Source organism: Canis lupus, chromosome 11 (genome assembly GCF_003254725.2).
Source record: "Canis lupus dingo isolate Sandy chromosome 11, ASM325472v2, whole genome shotgun sequence".
NCBI lineage: Eukaryota > Metazoa > Chordata > Mammalia > Carnivora > Canidae > Canis > Canis lupus.
In genome coordinates this window covers 37,623,302-37,640,744 of record NC_064253.1, presented here as the reverse complement: position 1 = coordinate 37,640,744, position 17,443 = coordinate 37,623,302, and the positions used below count along the sequence as shown (strand labels likewise).

The window sequence follows — 17,443 nt, the reverse complement described above, 5'->3', positions numbered from 1 at the left end:
AATCATCAAGAGGGATCTAAAGCTTTGGTGCTGGGTGGGGTGTTACTGAAATCCAGATGAGGTGATCAGGGTAGGCCTCACTGGGAAAGTGAGCCTTGAGTAAAGACATGGATGAATTAAGAGAGCACGAAAAGCAGATATTTGACAGCAGAGCATCCAGGAAGAAGGAACAGCAAGAGGACAAGCCCTGAGGTCGGACGTGCCTGGTATATTCATGGAGCGAGAGGAAGCTGGCCTGTCTAGAGCCCTAGAATTTTACAGCACTTTTCATTAACACTTTTCTTTAAACAAATCTTTGGAAAATACTATCATTGTGGCTACTGCTAATACCAGCATAAACATTTACTGAGTACTTACTATCAGTCAGACACTGTACTAAGCACTACACCTTACTTAGCCCTTATGACAAGTTTGTAAAGCAAGTTACAAACTATTATAACCATTTAACAGAGAAGCAAAGGTTTGGCAAAATAGTCACTTGCTCGAGGTCACATGGTAAGTAATGGAGCCAGAATTTAAATCGAGAGTCTGGATCTAAATCCAGAGCCTCCAGTATGAAACAATATCCTATACTTCAGTATGTGTGTGCGTCTGTGTGAGAGGGAAAGATAGAGAGGGGGGTTGGGGAAGGAGGGAGAGAGGTTCTTCAAAATTTGCCTACTTCCACCATTTGTATGACAAGGCCGATTTTGGTTTGGATGTTCATTAAGTATGAGGAAATAGGCTATGATAAACATTAAGTCAAATGTCCATCAGTGGATGAGTGGATAAAGACAATGTGGTAATACATATAATGGAACACTATTCAGCCTTAAAAAAAAAGAATATTTTGCCATATGCAACAACATGGATGAACTTTGAGAACACTATGCTAAACGAAATAAGCAAGTCACAGAAAAACAGACACCACATGATTCCACTTCCATGAACTATCTAAAATAGTCAAATTCAGAGAATCAAAGGATAGAACACTGGTTTCCAGGGGCTAGGGGAAGGGAAAATGAAGAGTTGCTCATCACTGGGCTAGAGTTTCAGTTAAGCAAGATGAGTAAGCTGGAGAGCCCTGCTGCACAACATTGTACCTACTGTCACCAATATATTTGTCAAGAGGGTAGCAGTTCTCATGTGAAGTTTCTTACGATTATAAAATACATTTTTTAAAAAAAGAAATGTTAGTAAGGAATTCAGCTTAATAAATTATTAACATTAAAAAAGTGTCATTAAAAAATTGTCATTAAATTAGAAGTAGAAATTTCCCATGCCACTCAAATGCCATACTTCCTAATGTCCTTTGCCTCACTCCTGGTGGCTAACCACTGGGGAATGCTCAGCTTCCTCAGGATCTTTGGTAAGGGTACTTCTTAGGCAGTGCTCCTGGCTTTTGACGTCCTCCACTTCTTTTTGTTACCACCCCTAACAGGTTCTTCTGGATGATATACCTCTTCAGCTGAGGTTTTCCTCTATTGCAACAAGGAATTTAGACTTGGGTGGAAATGTAAGTGTTTAAAAGAGGGCTGGGATATAATCAGATGTTTCAGAACAGTAACTCTCAAGTAAGGTACAAGATGAACTTAAGTCCAGAGGGAATGGGACTTGGAGGTCAATTTAGAGAAATCTCAGGCAAAAATTGATTAAGATCCTGAAACATAGATCGGGCAACCTCTGGATGACAAAGCAAAATACCACAGCCTGGGGGGCTTGAACAATAGACATTTATTTTCTCATGGTTCCAGAGCCTAGAGGTCCATGATCAAGGTGCCAGCAAATTTGGTTTCTGGTGAGAGTTCTCTTTCTGACTTGTAGGCAGCCATTATCTCACAGCCATTATCTCATTGTTGTGCTCACATGGCCTTTCCTCTAGGTGGAGAGAGAGAAAGAGAGAGACTGAGACAGACACAGACAGAGAGACAGAGATGGTGGGGGACAAGGAGGGAGAGAATGAGGGAGATGGAAAGAGAGTAAGCTCTTTGGATTCTCTTCTTGGAGGTACACTAACTTTATGAGATCAAGGACTCACCTTTCTGACCTCATTTAACCTTAATTTCTTCCTTAGAGGTCTGTCTCAAAATACAGCCACATTGATGTCAGGGCTTCAACATATGAATTGGGTAAGGGGATAGACACACCCATTCAGCCCATAACAGTAACTGGAAATTTTATTTTGGAATTTGAGTTCAGGCTGGAATGTAGGGATGTCAACAAATGGCCAGTAAACATTGAGGAGATCACCGAAGAACATCGTAGAAAGAACACTATGGCTCCAGCTAACACCAACATTGAAGAAGCATGTGGAGGAAGCAGCAGGAGCCAGTAGTTTACATTAACGGCGCAGAATCCCAGAAAGGTAAGACCAAGAAAGAAGGATAGTAAGACATTCAAGGAGGGGATAATTGGAGACTGGATAATGTTAAAACTCCTCCCCTGAGTAGTATGTGCACTGACAAGGAGCCATTAAATTTGGTACCAGATGGGTCATTACGAACTTGTGTCCCCTTTGGCATCTCACATGCTATCATGTTGTTATGGTTTCAAATATATTCAGTAATCATTTATTTACTGGACTTCTCATGTGCCAACCACTATGCCGGGGGCAGTGATGTAAAAGATACATAACATATGCCTTCAAAGACCCTAATAGTGAAACAATACTTCACTGACTTTGGAAAGCTCTGAGCTACAAGTCCTGTGCATACTAGTTCCCTGTCTCTTTCATTTAACCATCCTGGCACAGCCTAACTCATTAATCAGATGTGGAACAGGCTGTTACTTATGTTTCACTTGCTAGTTCCAGCTTTTGCTCTTAACCTGCTCAAACACGACATGCTTTTGGTGTGGATCCCAGGTGTGTGCAAGTCAAAAATACTCCGTCCACAGCCACCTACATATCCCATGTGGCCTCTTGCTCTCCTGCTTGCCTAACCCAACCAGGACCAGTTTATATTTTGAGCCCACATACCCTGATGAGTTCTCCTGGGTTTCCTTTCTTCTCCTGTTCGAAATGCTTTTGTTAGACTTGTTATTTGTGAGTCAATGTATTGCCATGGTAGGTGGCATATGTGAATCTCTGGCTTGTACCAAATCACCCTGCACCTCCCCTGGTTCTCAGATTCTCTACAAACTCTCCCTAAAAGCTCCTGTGTTTCATCGCATAAATCGTCACCTTCAAGAGTTAAAAAAAAATTCACTGGCAGCCTATCCATTGAATGTGTCTTGTAGAATATGCTTTCTTTGGCTAACGCAGTGTTGTAAATTTTAAAAAATTAGTTGCTAACATTTAAATATTGGGATATTTACATAAAAATCAGGATTTCCATGTTCTCTTAAAAAATCAGACAGCCTGACCACACCGTGCCTGTAATACTGCCTGAGGAGCACTGGTTAGAGCTGTGGGCACTGCACCCTTTAAAAGGATTATAGGTATCCTGGTTTCCCACAGCTCCCACTCCTCTCTCACATATGGCTCGTGGCTCCTTTATATACCAGCAGTCACTGCTCTCATTTTGTTTCCTATCAGGCTCTTAAACTCTCTAGGATTTTGACCATAACTCTAGAAAGATCCATCTAAAATGAAGTTGTAGGCTTTGCTCCATTGTATCTACCATATGACTCATTAGTCACATTCTCAGTTTCTACAAATTCTGGCATATCTAAAACTACCACATATATTATAACTGCATCTTTCAAGCCAGATGGGAAACCCACATTTTTCAGAGAGTGAATTTCATAGATTTTATGTTGGAGACTCAATAACCCATGTTTCTTTCATGGAGCACTCACATTGACCCCTCATTGGCAAGCTGTTTTATTATCACCCTTGGAAAGTTATTTTTCCTGCGCTTTGAGTTCCATTCTTGATTTTGGGTACCTCCAAAAAAACATATCTTATATCACTGACAGGTATCAGGGTTCTCTTTCTGCTTTTGGTAAAAATGTGTTAGGCTGGGACTGTGGCATAGGCCCCCTGAAGAAGAAGGACAGATGCTGCTCAAACTGCAGTGACATACTGATAGATGGCAGACTTTGGTCGAAAGCCCTGTTAATCCAGCACCTTCCACTGACGAAGGTTAGGCATTTATTCCACCCTAAATCTCCCCAGAATCAAATATTTACTCAAAAAAACATGTGTGCAGAGTTGTAGAGTAAATAAAGACAGGGCGATGTGGCCAGGGGTGCAAGGTCTGAGACTAGAATTCGCATGTTGTGTTCCTAGATGTGTCTATAGCTTCCTGAGGGATGTCAGGAAAATCCCTTAACTCCCCCAATTCCACTGCAGAATGGAATTGTTGTTATTTATCTGCCTTACACTGTACAATCATGCTTGATCTCTGCAAAGCTTTAGACGTGGCAAGATGCAAAGAGATCCCCATGACTTTCTCAGAACCTTGAACTATGCCAAGCAAAACGAAGCACAGAAGGCCTCTCTGAAGCAACCAAAGGTCTATTTTTCCAAAGAAATGTAAGCTCAGGAGGACATCTATCCTGTGGCCATGTAAGTGGGCTTCTCCCTACCCCTGTGTTAGCAGACAGGCTGCCACTGTTCCCTTATTTCTGTTCTAGTCAAACATCAGGTCTCTCTATCTTCACCCTCCCCTCCTCCCCCATTTAATAAGAAACACATTCTCTTTCCTTAGGACACACACACATACACACACACATACAGAAAAAAATAGAGATTTAAGTAGAACAGCAGAATCTCTACCTACACACAACTTGCTAAATATATAGAGCTGAAAATAGCCAGAGCTGAGAGAAAGGAAAAAAAGAAGAGTGTTTTAACAGTAAAGTAAAACCACAACTAATGACTTCAGGAGACAGGAGCTAGGTGGACAAGCAAAGCATTACAGTTTTAAATATATGGGATTTGGCCTCACCTCCCCAGTAAGTGGCCTGGCACCAATTCAAATAGGCTGGTCTGGCACGCTAGTGCCTCTGAAAGGGACCACACTGGCGGATGGAAACGACCACAAAACCCACAGAGAAAGTGCAGGCTTCCAAAGGCAACAAGGAAGCAACCAGACTGGCAGCAAAAGCAATGCCAAGGCCCCGGCATCAGCAGGGAGGGGCCAGCCTCGCCAAGTTGGATTTGCTCTCTCCTTACACTGGGACGGCCAACAGTCAGTGCAGTCGGTGGGAGGATGGGCAGAGAGGGGGCAGGCACTGTGGAGGTCCTGGACCCAGGTAGCCCAACGTGGTGACAAAGTAGAGAATGCCACAGTGGAAGAGGACAGGGCCTTTTCCCTTCTGGGCGCCATATTGCAGAAAGCTGAGAGAGTCATGCTTGCAGAATATTTCTGTGTATTAAAAAGAAGGCAGTAATTTTTATGGGCTTCTAGTTCTGGAAAATATTTTGCTATACAAACAGTTGTTTTTCATGCCATCAAAGACTGCCAAATGATTTGGTACTTGAAGCATTCTTGCTTTGTCCTGCATGAGAGAGTAAGGAATCTAATTCAGTGGGTGGAAGACACAGCAGGGGGCTTTAATTGGCCAGTCACCATTTTTAGCAAGTATGGTGCTGTCTACACAATGCCAGCATTGCTAGCTGGAAAGCTGAAATGGAATTAAAGCTTCACCCGAGGCTAAACAATACATAATAGTGGGACTATTTGCCCTGAATTGGCTGATTCCTTTGATAACTGCCCAGCCTCAGTTTTCTCCGTTTTTAAAATATGGATTAAAAACTAATTTCCAAGATTTCCAGAGGGGGTGGTATGATCAAATTATTTCCAACTCCTTGAAGAGTTAAAAATGCCAAATAGTCATCAAAAAAAAGATAGCTTATTCTTTCAATAACTAGAAAAGAGCTGTAATTATGGATTTCTATCACGGTTCTGTGTTCCTCTCTTTGCCCGAGTAGACTGGTATAATAATTAAGTGATGAAAATAACAATTGCAACATTTCCCACTTTTCTGAGCATTTTACATTTTGTTTCATCTTATAAAAGTTTATGGCTCAGGTGTTGGTAGGCTCCATTTACTGAGAAAACTAGTTTGGCACACTGGGAAATCAGAAGAACATGGTTGCAGGAACTCAGTGAGTTAAAGGTTGGGCAGAAAGGGTAGGGCTATGCTCACTCAGAGTCTTGTACGCTGCATTTGAGGAGCACCCCCAAGTTTGTGAAGCTGGATGAGAAATTTAAATAGAGATGGGTAGTAGGTAGTTTGCCTTTTGGGCCTCATACTCTTAAACAAAGTTTGGGCTGGGATTATGACTTTGATAGGCACACACATGGTGTTTTAAGCCATGAGGGGATGAATTATCTACAGAGTGAAAGTGGAGAGATGACAACATGATATTGAGCCAGGAGAATGTGCAAGAAACAGAAACCAGCAATGAAGACAGAGTGAAGGGCAGCTTTACTGGAAGTGAAGGACAGGAAGTCAACAACTGTGTTGGCTGTTCTTGGCAATTCTGATAAGGAGTCAGAAGTGTTCACTGGGCTCATTGCTGACCTGGGCAGTGGTAATCCAAGTGAATAATCAGGAGAGAAACCAGTTTAGAAGAGCTTACGTGCTGCAAAAAAATTAAGGAAGTGTAGATGGCAAGTGAAGATGTCTGGTTACAAAGGGGAGGAGAATGATGGGAGAGACACCCAGGTGCGTAGAGGACCAGGAAAGATTTGTAGATTTTGTTGGTTGGTTTATTTTGAGCAGTCTGAACACACTTGAGTGCTGTTGGAAGAATGCAGGAACAGGCGAGAGATTGATGATGTGGAGAGGATCACTGGGAGTCCAAGGTCCTAAGGAAGGTGTGTGGAGATCCAGGCCACACATGAAACGTTTTTGTCTTTGCCAGGTGGGACCTCTGCTTTAGATGGCAAGAGGCAAGGGTGGACAGATTAAGGGAAGAACAAAGAACCGCCGGGAAAGCTGCAGATGAAAAGCTTACTTGGCAAGTCTCTCCTTGCATTTCCCAACCCCATTCTTTTGCTTGGATATCTGGCACGGGACCCACCTCCTCCACAGTGTTCTTTTGTCGTCCCCAGCTTATTTTCTTTCTCTTCTTTCAGATAATTATAAATTTACCTCCTTTTGCATAGTAGCATACTGCCTTGTCTTCTCATTTAGATATGCATTTTGTTTGGGAAAGAACTCTTGCTTTTTTAAAAAAAATTGTGGTAAAATATACATAATAGGAAATTTACAATTGTAACCATTTTAAGTATACAGTCTAGTGACATTAAGTACATTCATTCACAGGATTGTACAACCATCACCACTACATATTTCCAGAAATTGTTATCACCCCAAACAGAAACTCTGCCCATTAAACACTAATCGCTCCTTGCCACGCCTACCCAGCCCTAGTAAACTGGATTCTATTTCCATCTCTCTGAATTTGGCTAAGCTAGATACTTCATTTAAGTGGACTCACATTTTTCCTTTCATATTTGGCTTATTTTGCTTAGTGAAATATTTTCATAATTCATCCATATGATAGCATGCATCAAAAATTCATTTCTTGTTATGGCCTAGTAATATTTCATTGTATGTATATACCACATTTTGCTTTTCCATTCAGTCATCTGTTGATGGATACATGGGGTGTTTTCACTTTTCAACTACTGTGAATATCACCGCTGTAAACATAGACATGCATCTGTTTGAATCCCTGCCTTCAATTCTTTTGGGTATATACCTAGGATGGAAACAGCTGGATCCTATGGTAACTCTATGCTTAACTTTCTGAGAAACTGCTAATCTAGTTTTTTCATAGTAGCTGCACCACTTTACATTCCCACAGCAATGTATGAGGAATGTACATTCCAATTTCTCCATATCCTCACCAAAACCTGTTATTGTTGTTGTTATTATTACTTATTTTGGAAAATAGCCATCATAAGAAGTATAAAATGGTATCTCATTGTGGTTTTTATTTGCATTTCTCTAATGACTAATGGTGTTGTGCATCTTTTCATGGGCTTATTGGCCAGTTACATATTTTCTTTGGAGAATGTCTATTCAAGTCCACTGATCATTTTTGAATCAAGTTATTTGTTTTTTCAAGGAATTCCTTGCCTTTTGCATTATCTTTTTAGATCCCCTTTAGTCCACAGTAGGGGGCTCCTGAAGAATTGCTATTTTGTTGTTGTTGTTTTTCGAAGATGTTTGTATGAAAAATTTCAAACATTCAGTAAATTTGAAAGAATTCCCCAAGTTTCCATACTAATAATGTGTTATATTTGACTTCTCTCCTACTTACCCATCATCTATTGCAAATTTCTACCTATCAGTCATGTTTATTTTATGGGTGTGTTTCAAAATGAGTTGGAGATATTAAGAAATAATTTTTTAATGGATAAAAAATATAGTCTCAATAAAATGTATAAGTAAGGTTGGGACAGAGGTACAGCTGTCTCTGGGACTTCTCTGGCAGATAAAGTGTAAGAGCAGAAGAGGCCTAAAAGTCAGTAGGGGTTTAGCTTCCTTACTTTGAACATGCCTTAATGAAATTTCTTGGGAAAATGAATCAAAGAAAATGTTCCCAGGGAACAGGCAGTGCTGACAGGGGGATGTCACCATCACAGCCCCCAGGCTGTATATTTCTACGGTTGCTGGGCAACACTGCTGTCTCATCTGGTACACATGTAAGCAATGAATCCTGGGGCTAGAAGTAAAACTGCCTGAGGCTAGTAGCTTCCAGAATTAGCTCTAACCTTCCCTGTTTCTCTCCTACCTCATCAACTCTCTGGTCTTCCTCTATTCATTTCATTAACCACCTTTTTTTTTTTTCCATTATACTACCATCCTCTAGAGTAGTGTTTTAGAGAACATCTGTAGTGAACTTTTAGAAACCTCCTCAAGCACCTGTGTACTCCAGTTCTAGGGCCCATCAGATCCTGCACTCAGATTTCTTTCTTGTACTCGCCTCTGAAGAACTCCAAGCAACCCTGTCAAGACCACAGGGGTCTATGTTGCTCTCCTTCTAATTACAACCAATCCATTGCCTGCCTAGCATTTTCTGTCTTTATCAAACTCCTCATGCTCAGCTAAACCTCCTGGCCAACCTGCTGCCCTTTGACCTTGTCCTAGCACCACAAAAACCATCTTGAGGCCCCTTATGAGGTACCATCAAAACAGAGGTACAGATTGTAGACTATGCCCAAAGGAGTACAGCATCACCAAGGAAGTTTTAAGAAATGAAATCTCATGATAAAAGCAAGAGAAATTATGCTTTGGTTGGAAGCACGTTTTAGAACAGAACAAGGAAAACAGCCAAATAGACATGAAAAATCAAAAACAGGGCCCTTTGATGAAGCAAAAGTCAGTGGCATCTGAGACACAAGACCACGAGCATATTTGGAAACAAATTGTAATCTCTCCTGAGCAGTTTTGTTGTTAAAAAGGCTCTGTGGGTCTTCTGGCAAATAGGGTAGATGGTAGGTAGGCTTATTGAGGACCTACTGGAAATCAGGAAGGAGGCAGGGAGGTGGGAGAAGAGGCCGGGAGATGGTGGGATTTTGACAGAACGATGAATTGCATCCAAATAAATAAGATTTAATAACCGAGTATGAAAAGACAAAGTCCTCATTTTCACCTGTCTCTGGATTTGCAAACATAGATATTTCCTTTAGAGAGGAAACCACAGTATTTATGATTGGTTCATATTTCACACCTTTATTCATACATATCCTGTGATGTAAAAGGCCTATTTCTTATTTCATAGGAAATGCTAAATGCACTGGGGATTCACAGAAAAGCTCAAAGCTTTTCTAGGAGAAGTTCACGTAAGTAGTTAGTCACAGGAGTACAACCTAAAAAACAAAGCCTTCTTTCTGACTCTGCAGAAATTAAGTACTGACATGTGAAACCTGCTGAGAGTTTCATCTGTTTTTACTCTGAAAGCCTCATTCTTTTTGTCTCAGTATGTGCATACACACATCATGCTTTAAGCTGAAAGATGCTAGCCAACTCCTCCTGACGCGCCTGGCACAGGGTAAAGAAGGTAGCAGCGCCCCCTAGTGCTCACTCCCTCCAGTTACAGTCCACAAACGGGCAAGTGGATTGGGACCCTTTTTTATCCCTGGATGGCCAGAACACCAAAATACCAAAAGCCTGGATTTGTTGATGTAATTCCCAACCAAGCTTCAAACACTGTTAAGTTCTATTAAAAGGAAAAATGAACACAAGTCAGAAATATGAATTTTCAGTCAAGCATTTTAATAGCAACTTTCACTATCGAAGATCAATGTAATGTCACTTGCAAGAACAGTAAGGTTACGCTTGGAATATAGGAACAATATATACCCACAGATTATCAGGGGAAGGTGAGTTGGCTTTTGAAAATTGGGTCCCTGGTGTCAGGATAAGGGGAGCTGACTAATTTAATTCTTGTTCGGCATAATGTGACAAATTTAGCTCCTTTATATTGGATTTTAATGTATTAAAGAGCAGATCAAGCTTTCCCCTTCTTGTCACATAGCTGAAGCATTCTATCTTCCCAGTGGTTTGTTTTTATTTTTAAAGTGAGGCATGCTGATAGGATATAAAATGATGCTCTCACATTTCTCTTCTTCCTGTACTTTCTTCTTATTGCAAGTCCATTAATCAGAATGTCAAGCATAGGTGCACAGATACAGCTGTGTAAGATACTAGTAAAAGAAAAGCTGGCTACTTCTCAATGATTGTAGTCCTCAAATGATGATAATGATGATGATGACTAGCATATCATCCATCAAGAGCTTTATAGAGATTATCTCATAACAGACCAGTGATAGAGGCATTATTGTCTACCCCATTTTACAGTGGAGGAAGAGGAGGGGGCCACACAGCTCATGGGAGTAGCTGAGGTAAGATTCAACCCTAGGGAGCCTGACTCTAGAGCTCAAGTTCTGAATCACTGAGAGATACACTGCCGCCCCAATGCAGTAATGCCACAGGGAGTCTCCAGGCGGAAGTTATACAGAGGGGTCAGCACAAGGATTGCCATGCGATTGTGTTGCCAAAGACCCACAATGGGAATGGGGATGTGTTTCAAAGGTTGTATATGAACAGTGGCCTAGAAAAAGGGATGATAATATGCATATCAGCGCTTGCTGCATTCTGACACCTGGGAAGTAGGGCTGTGATTCTTCCCCTAACACTCTGCTTGAAGGAGAAATTCTAGTGGAATGGTTACTCACAGGGAGATCTCTGAAAATTTTGGGACTGCTCTCCTCAGCTAGCATTTTTAAAAAGCATATAATCAGGTTAAAATGGAAATCCTGAACAGTAGTTCCGACTACTGAAATAAGACAGCTGGACCCACGTTGAAAAGACTGAAGCTGTAACTACAGAAAGGCTTGATGGCCTCTGGAAACAGGCCCAGATCATTGAGAATATACTTAAGGTTTTTTTTGGTAAGCCATTTCTATTCTTGCGTTTTAGAGAGAAATAAATGACAGTTCCTTTAGTAATGGAAAAAGTGGGAGCTTTAGCTTTAATTTCAGAAAATACAGGCCTAGGTTTTTATATTATTTTTATAAAATAAAAATTTTATAGTCTTATTTTCTTTAATTTTTAAATTTTTATTACTAAACTCCTACATGGTCATCTTTACCAGTAGAATCATCAAAAGATGTATAAAGGAAAGTGAGTCATCTCCATCCACCTAGAGTTCCCTTTATTCCAAGGTAATATTAACATTCAAAGTCCATCCTTCCATCCACCTTCTCTATACCCATACAGACATGCACACTCACATATAGACATATGCAAAATCTCATTTTTTGAAAATGAAACATACTGCAACTTGGTTTTCTTGCTTATCACTGCATCATGGACACCTCCTCAAGTTGGCAGAGTGCAATAATTTTTTTTTTTAAATAGCAGTGCAATATTCCCTGGTATGGATGTGACATAATTAATCTCTCCCTGATGGCAAAAGCTGATTTTGTTTCCAGTTTAGAGTGCTGGAAGACATTGAGGCAAATGAGCTGTAACATGCATCTTTACCTCCTGATGCTTGCTTTTCAGAGATCCTCCAAAGTTGGATGGCTGAGTCAAAGCATATGTATATTTTAAATTTTATTTGATATTGCAAAATGACTTTCAGAAATGGTGGCAATCGAATATCCAGCCAGCAATGTGTAAGACTGCCCATTTCCTAACATTCTGACTAGTAATGGATACTTTTATTCTTTTAGTTTTGTCAATGTGATGGTTTTTAAAATATCTCATTTTTAATTCAATTTGCATGTTTTCTAATGACTAGTAAATGAAGTTGAGCATGTGCATGTCTACAGGAAATTTGGATTCCACTTCCATATTCCTTGCCCATTTTTCTATTGAGTTATATGTTTTCTTAAGTTCAAGAAATTCTTTTAATATTAGGAATATTACCCTTTTGTCTTCCATCTGCATTGCAACTTTTCCCCCCAGTCTCTCAGTTTTTTCTTTTTATAGAATCTTTTAACATCCAATTTAAAAAGCTACAGTTTAATGTATTTTTTCTTTTGGCTTCGTGATTTCCTGTCTTGCTTGGAAATTTTTTTCTAATATTTTTATTATTTTGTATTTTATATTTATACTGTTAATTGATCTGGAATTCATTCAGTAATACGGACTGACATTTAGCTTTGTTTTCTTCTATGTTGGATAGTCAATTATGTCAGCAATGCTATCCAATTTTGTCTAGCTGAACCAAACTTTTCCCACTGAACTGCAATTCCATCTTTGTCAAAAGTAATTTCTCACATATGTTTGCATCTATTTCTGGACATTTACTATGTTGCACTAATGTCTCTGTCTGCGCCAGTTCTATTCTTTTGGTTTTCAGTAGCTTTGTAGAAACATTTAATGTCCAGTGAGGCAAGTTTCCTCACACAAGTTTCTTCTCTCATCATTTTCTTGGCTCCTCACACACCCATTTTCCTTGATGTGAGCCTTGAAATCACGTTATCCAGTCCCTTCCTACCAACAAAACCAAACCCCAGCTGACATTCTACTAGAAAATACATTCAATTTAAACAATACTTTTAAACGGATAAGTGCTTATAGAAATCTTCCGCCATAAAGGAACACACCCCTTGTTACTAACCTGCAATTTCTGTTCGGACAACTGTACGATTTCTTTCACCTTCCCTAGAGTTTAGAACGTTACCAGAAAGTGTCAAAACATAGGTCTTCTCTCACGGCTCCATAAACTTCTCTAGTCTAAAGACTCAAAATGTTCAAAATGCTGAAGCTCAGGAAAATTCTTTTTTCTATTATTACTTCTCCTTCATCTACACCCCCATCCCCATTTTTTTATCCAGAAATTCTCCTATTGCATGTTATGTCTCCTAAATATGTCCTCCAGTCTGCTATCCGTTTTCTCCTGGCTATGGTTTTCTTTATGCCTCCTCTCTATATGGGGTGGGGGTGGGGAGGGATGTCTCTGCCTCCTCCGCATTACAAATTCAGCTCCCTGTAATAAGCATTCTCCTGATCAGGATATTTGTTTTTGATTTTAAAGTCTGCCTTAGTTTAGTTTGGTAGTGCCCTAATTATGTCTTTCTGACAGTTCTCTGGCATTTTTTGGTAGGATCCTCTCTTATTTCTCCCATCAGTTCTACTTCACAGATACCTGCTATTCTAGGGTGTTCACACGGGTTCCCTCTCAGGATTACCTTTCTCTGTAGTGACTCATCATTATTTTCCCCTGACAAGGGTTTTCTGTTCCTTCAGAACTCGTACAATTTAGGTTTTTAAAGCCTTTGAGCAGTGGCAAACCAGCCACAGGTGGTAGACAAGTAGCTTCTTCTACTACTACCTGTCAGTGAATCGGTTTGCGAACTAATAGCTCTCTGGGAAGCATGCAGAACAACCATTAAACTCCTCAGCCTCCCTGGGACAGGAAACCCTGTTTTCCATTAGCAAGGCCTGGGACCACATCTGCCTTCCTATAGGAGTCATCTCTGGTATTAACAACATGGAGCAGTCCCTTCCAGGTCACATGGAGCAACTGGGCAGCATAGGCTCCTACTTGAGGGGAGGGGATCCCTAGGCTTCCTAAGGTTCAAAAGGTAGTTGCTAAGGCTGGGTCTTTGCTTTGTCTTGGGAAAGGACAGTCTCTTCTGCTTCAGGCTCTCCCTGGGCACCAGGAACAACCATGCTCCTACCTGCTTAGTCCCTAGGGGTCTCAAAAGAACTGCATCCTTATCGGTGTCCTCCAGCCCCTCCTTAAGAGGGAGGCAAGGGAGGGCATACCATTGTTTCCCCATAACTCCCATTATTAGGTTTGAATGGAGCATAGATATTAATTTGTGATACTTTTCAGGCACTTAGAATCTGAATGATAATTTATGTAGGCTAAACTGTTAACATTTGTCTACCTCATGATTATTTTACACTTTTACACAACAGGACAGAAGATTGGATAGTAAGTACTTAATATAAATAAATATAGGTATGTCATTTTATTTTCAAGAAGAATATGTTTTTGAGAAGCTTCACAATATATGATCCCATTAGAAAATGGATCAGGGATTCCAAATAGCTCAGCAACTGCCCCTGAGAGAATCCCATCCTTAACAGTGAATCATGTCCTCCCTCGTCAACCACTGAGTCCAGGCCAACCTTTCTGCCCTGAGCTAGTCCTTCCAGAGAATATTTCAGACTAATAGTTTCTGAAGCATGCATTTTGGTTTTGGCTTTTGGTGAAGGGTAACATGAGGAGCCTTGAGAGCTATGCATCCTTAGGGTTTTCAAGAAATATCATGTTTGATTACTCTTGATTCACAGTGCTTTAGCAATACCACATAAGAATTTCCACTGAATAAAAAATCTTCAAACTAGGCATGAAACGTTAGCAGTAGGCCCAACTAGCCTAATTTTTTTTTCTTAAAATCTTGACCTATTAAAAAAAAAACACCTCCAGTAAATATGGTAAAATGCTAACATTCGTTAAATTTAGGGACGGGCACATTGATTTTTGTAATCTCTTTATATTATTCTATACATTTGAAGCATTTTGTATTAAATTCAAAAAACTTCAGGGATGCCTGGGTGGCTCAGTGAGTTGAGTGTTTGTCTTCGACTCGGGTCATGATCCCAGGGTCCTGGGATCAAGCCCCACATTGGGCTCCTGGCTCAGTGGGGAGTCAACGTCTCCATCTCCCTCTGCAGTTCCCCCGCTTCTGTTCCCTCTCTCTCTCTCTCTTGATTTCTCTCTCTCTCTGACAAATAAATAAATGAAATCACTTAGAAAAATTCAAAAGACTCCTAATAGCAGAAGTGATACCCTTCTATCAACTCAGGTAAAAAGCTGAGGATCAGACAGTTTAAAAAATGCATTTCTAAGCCACTAATTTTCACTCGGCAAGTCTAGAATGTGCCTTTATGATTTGTGCAAATGGGAATATTTTTAGTATCCTAACTCCATCATTTCTATTTTTTTTGCTTCCAACTTATTCTTCCTATCTCAAGATTAATGAAAAAATCACTTAGTCGACTTCCTTGTTCTGTGTCTGAAGTGAAGGGGGTTAAGTAAGACTCTCTCCTCCAATAGGTCTCTCCAGGGGTACAAACCTCTTTCCTTAAAATATCCAGTTACTTGTGATAGTCCATTATTTCTCAATACACACTAAACTATCCAGAAATCCAGAAACTGGTGATATTAGTATTCAGAGTGTATACATAAAGGTGTCACATTCTTGATTTTTCCTTCATGTGTTACATGGTAATTTCTTTGTCCAAATGTTGAGAATTATGCAACCATGTAGGAAAAAATACATACACGTAACATATTCTCAACTAATCCATTTTTCAGTGAGAACGAGGGAGATATTGAAAAAGAGAAACTGAAGGTGAGAGCGAGAATCTGTCACTCTATAGTGACAAGGCACACAGACCAAAGCAGGGTTATGAGGCCCCCTAATGGAGGATGTTTTTACTGCAGCTCAGAAACTTGATTGAAATAATTGAGTCCAAGTCTTGTAGTAGCTCTGTGATTTTCTGATTGTGATATTTATATCCTACTGCTTTATGATTTTTGCTCTCCTTTTCTTTGATTGAAGAGTTTAGTGGCTACTAAGTCCTTTTTATACTAAAGATCAATGTTGTCAGATAATCAGATCATTACTTAATGTTCAGATTAGCATTTTCAATATCAGATAGAATAGTATTTTGGAAACTGCCTGAGGCTCCTGGACCTGTTGGATATACCTTGGCTTCCTAGTCCCACTGCACTAGGCCAGAATAACAAATGTAGGTAGTTGATCTATTTATATACCATGTAATCCACGGCCGGGGTCTCTCATCTGATGCTGCTTTCAGAGAGAAGAGATGGAGTACATACCAGCCCCCGCCCTTCCAGCTGTTACCACGGCAGCCTGTTGCACAGTCATCATAGGGAGCAATGTTAAGTGCTTGGATTTGCTACTTTTGAAAATACTGAAATGATGGCATCTAGAGATTTTTAAAGTTACATGCTTTAAATTTTATACTCAAGTAAAATAGAGCTCATGGCGCCTGGGTGGCTCAGTCAATTAATTATCTGCCTTTGGGTCAGGTCACGAGCCAAGTATCCTGGGATCTAACCCATCATTGGGCTCCATGCTCAGCGGGGAGTCAGCTTCTCCCCCTGCCTTTGCCCTCGCCCCTGCTCATGCTTGTACTCTCTCTCTCTGAAATAAATAAACAAATAAAATCTTTAAAACAAATAAATACAATAAAGCTTAAATAAGGGAGCTTCTAACTTGTGGCCAGAGTGTACTCGGCCACTATACAAATGAGAAGACTTTGAAATGATCTACTTATAACCATATCAGCTTTGGAGTATCTTCCCCAGGCCATGGAAAAGGAAAATAATTGTCTAGTCTAACAGGTCAATTTGCCCTTTTGCACAAAATACTCTGTCCCCTTCCTCTTTGAACATAAAGTCCCAGTTTCTTAGTAAACCTGCAAGGTCCCACGGGTTCTGACCTTTCTGCCACAGGCCTGTTTTTGATTCTCCAGAACCCTGGATCTCCACTCCCCCAGTCCTGCCCTACCTGCCTCCTCCCAGCCTCGGCCTGGCATCCTCACATTCCTTCCCTCCCTTGCCAGGCCTCTGCTTAGATGTCACTTCATCAGACAGACCTTCCCAAACCACCGCATCAAATCATCCACACTAGTGCTATTTTCATAATAACACTTCCCACCAAATAAATACTAGGTGTTTATTTCCCTTACTCATCCTTCTCTTGAGTAAACTCCATGTGAGAGGGAACTCAGCACTGCTGTGTCCAAAACATGTAGAACATGAGTGCTTGATATATGTATTTGTGCACAAATAAACTAAATATTGTGGGGGGAAATGGATGAATACATGACATTCTATTCCCCTTTCTTCAAAACTTGAGTAAATACGATCATTATTATATCCTGCTTTTCTCATTAGGGTATCTTAATGCATTTTATAAATGTCATAAATGTATAACTACTTTAGCTATAGATGCTCTAGTTGCTCTTAGCGGTTACCTAATAGAAAAACATGGGATGT

At 40.3% G+C, this 17,443-nt stretch overlaps 1 protein-coding gene and 1 long non-coding RNA gene across 6 annotated transcripts in view; one reads left to right on the top strand and one right to left on the bottom strand.

Moving 5' to 3' along the window:
* The window catches only part of ADAMTSL1 (ADAMTS like 1), an 873,193-nt gene that overhangs the window by 539,310 nt on the left and 316,440 nt on the right, over nt 1-17,443 (bottom strand). The window lies entirely within an intron of this gene.
* LOC118350347 (uncharacterized) lies at nt 1,414-8,102 on the top strand. 3 transcript variants are annotated; one of them, XR_004803977.2, is made up of 4 exons: nt 1,414-1,495; nt 2,179-2,344; nt 4,334-4,489; nt 6,797-8,102. It is a non-coding gene; the product is annotated as an uncharacterized LOC118350347 (long non-coding RNA). The 3 variants fall into 3 exon arrangements; XR_007414012.1 differs by lacking the exon at nt 1,414-1,495 and adding an exon at nt 1,903-1,958; XR_007414011.1 differs by lacking the exon at nt 1,414-1,495 and having other exon boundaries at nt 1,909-2,344.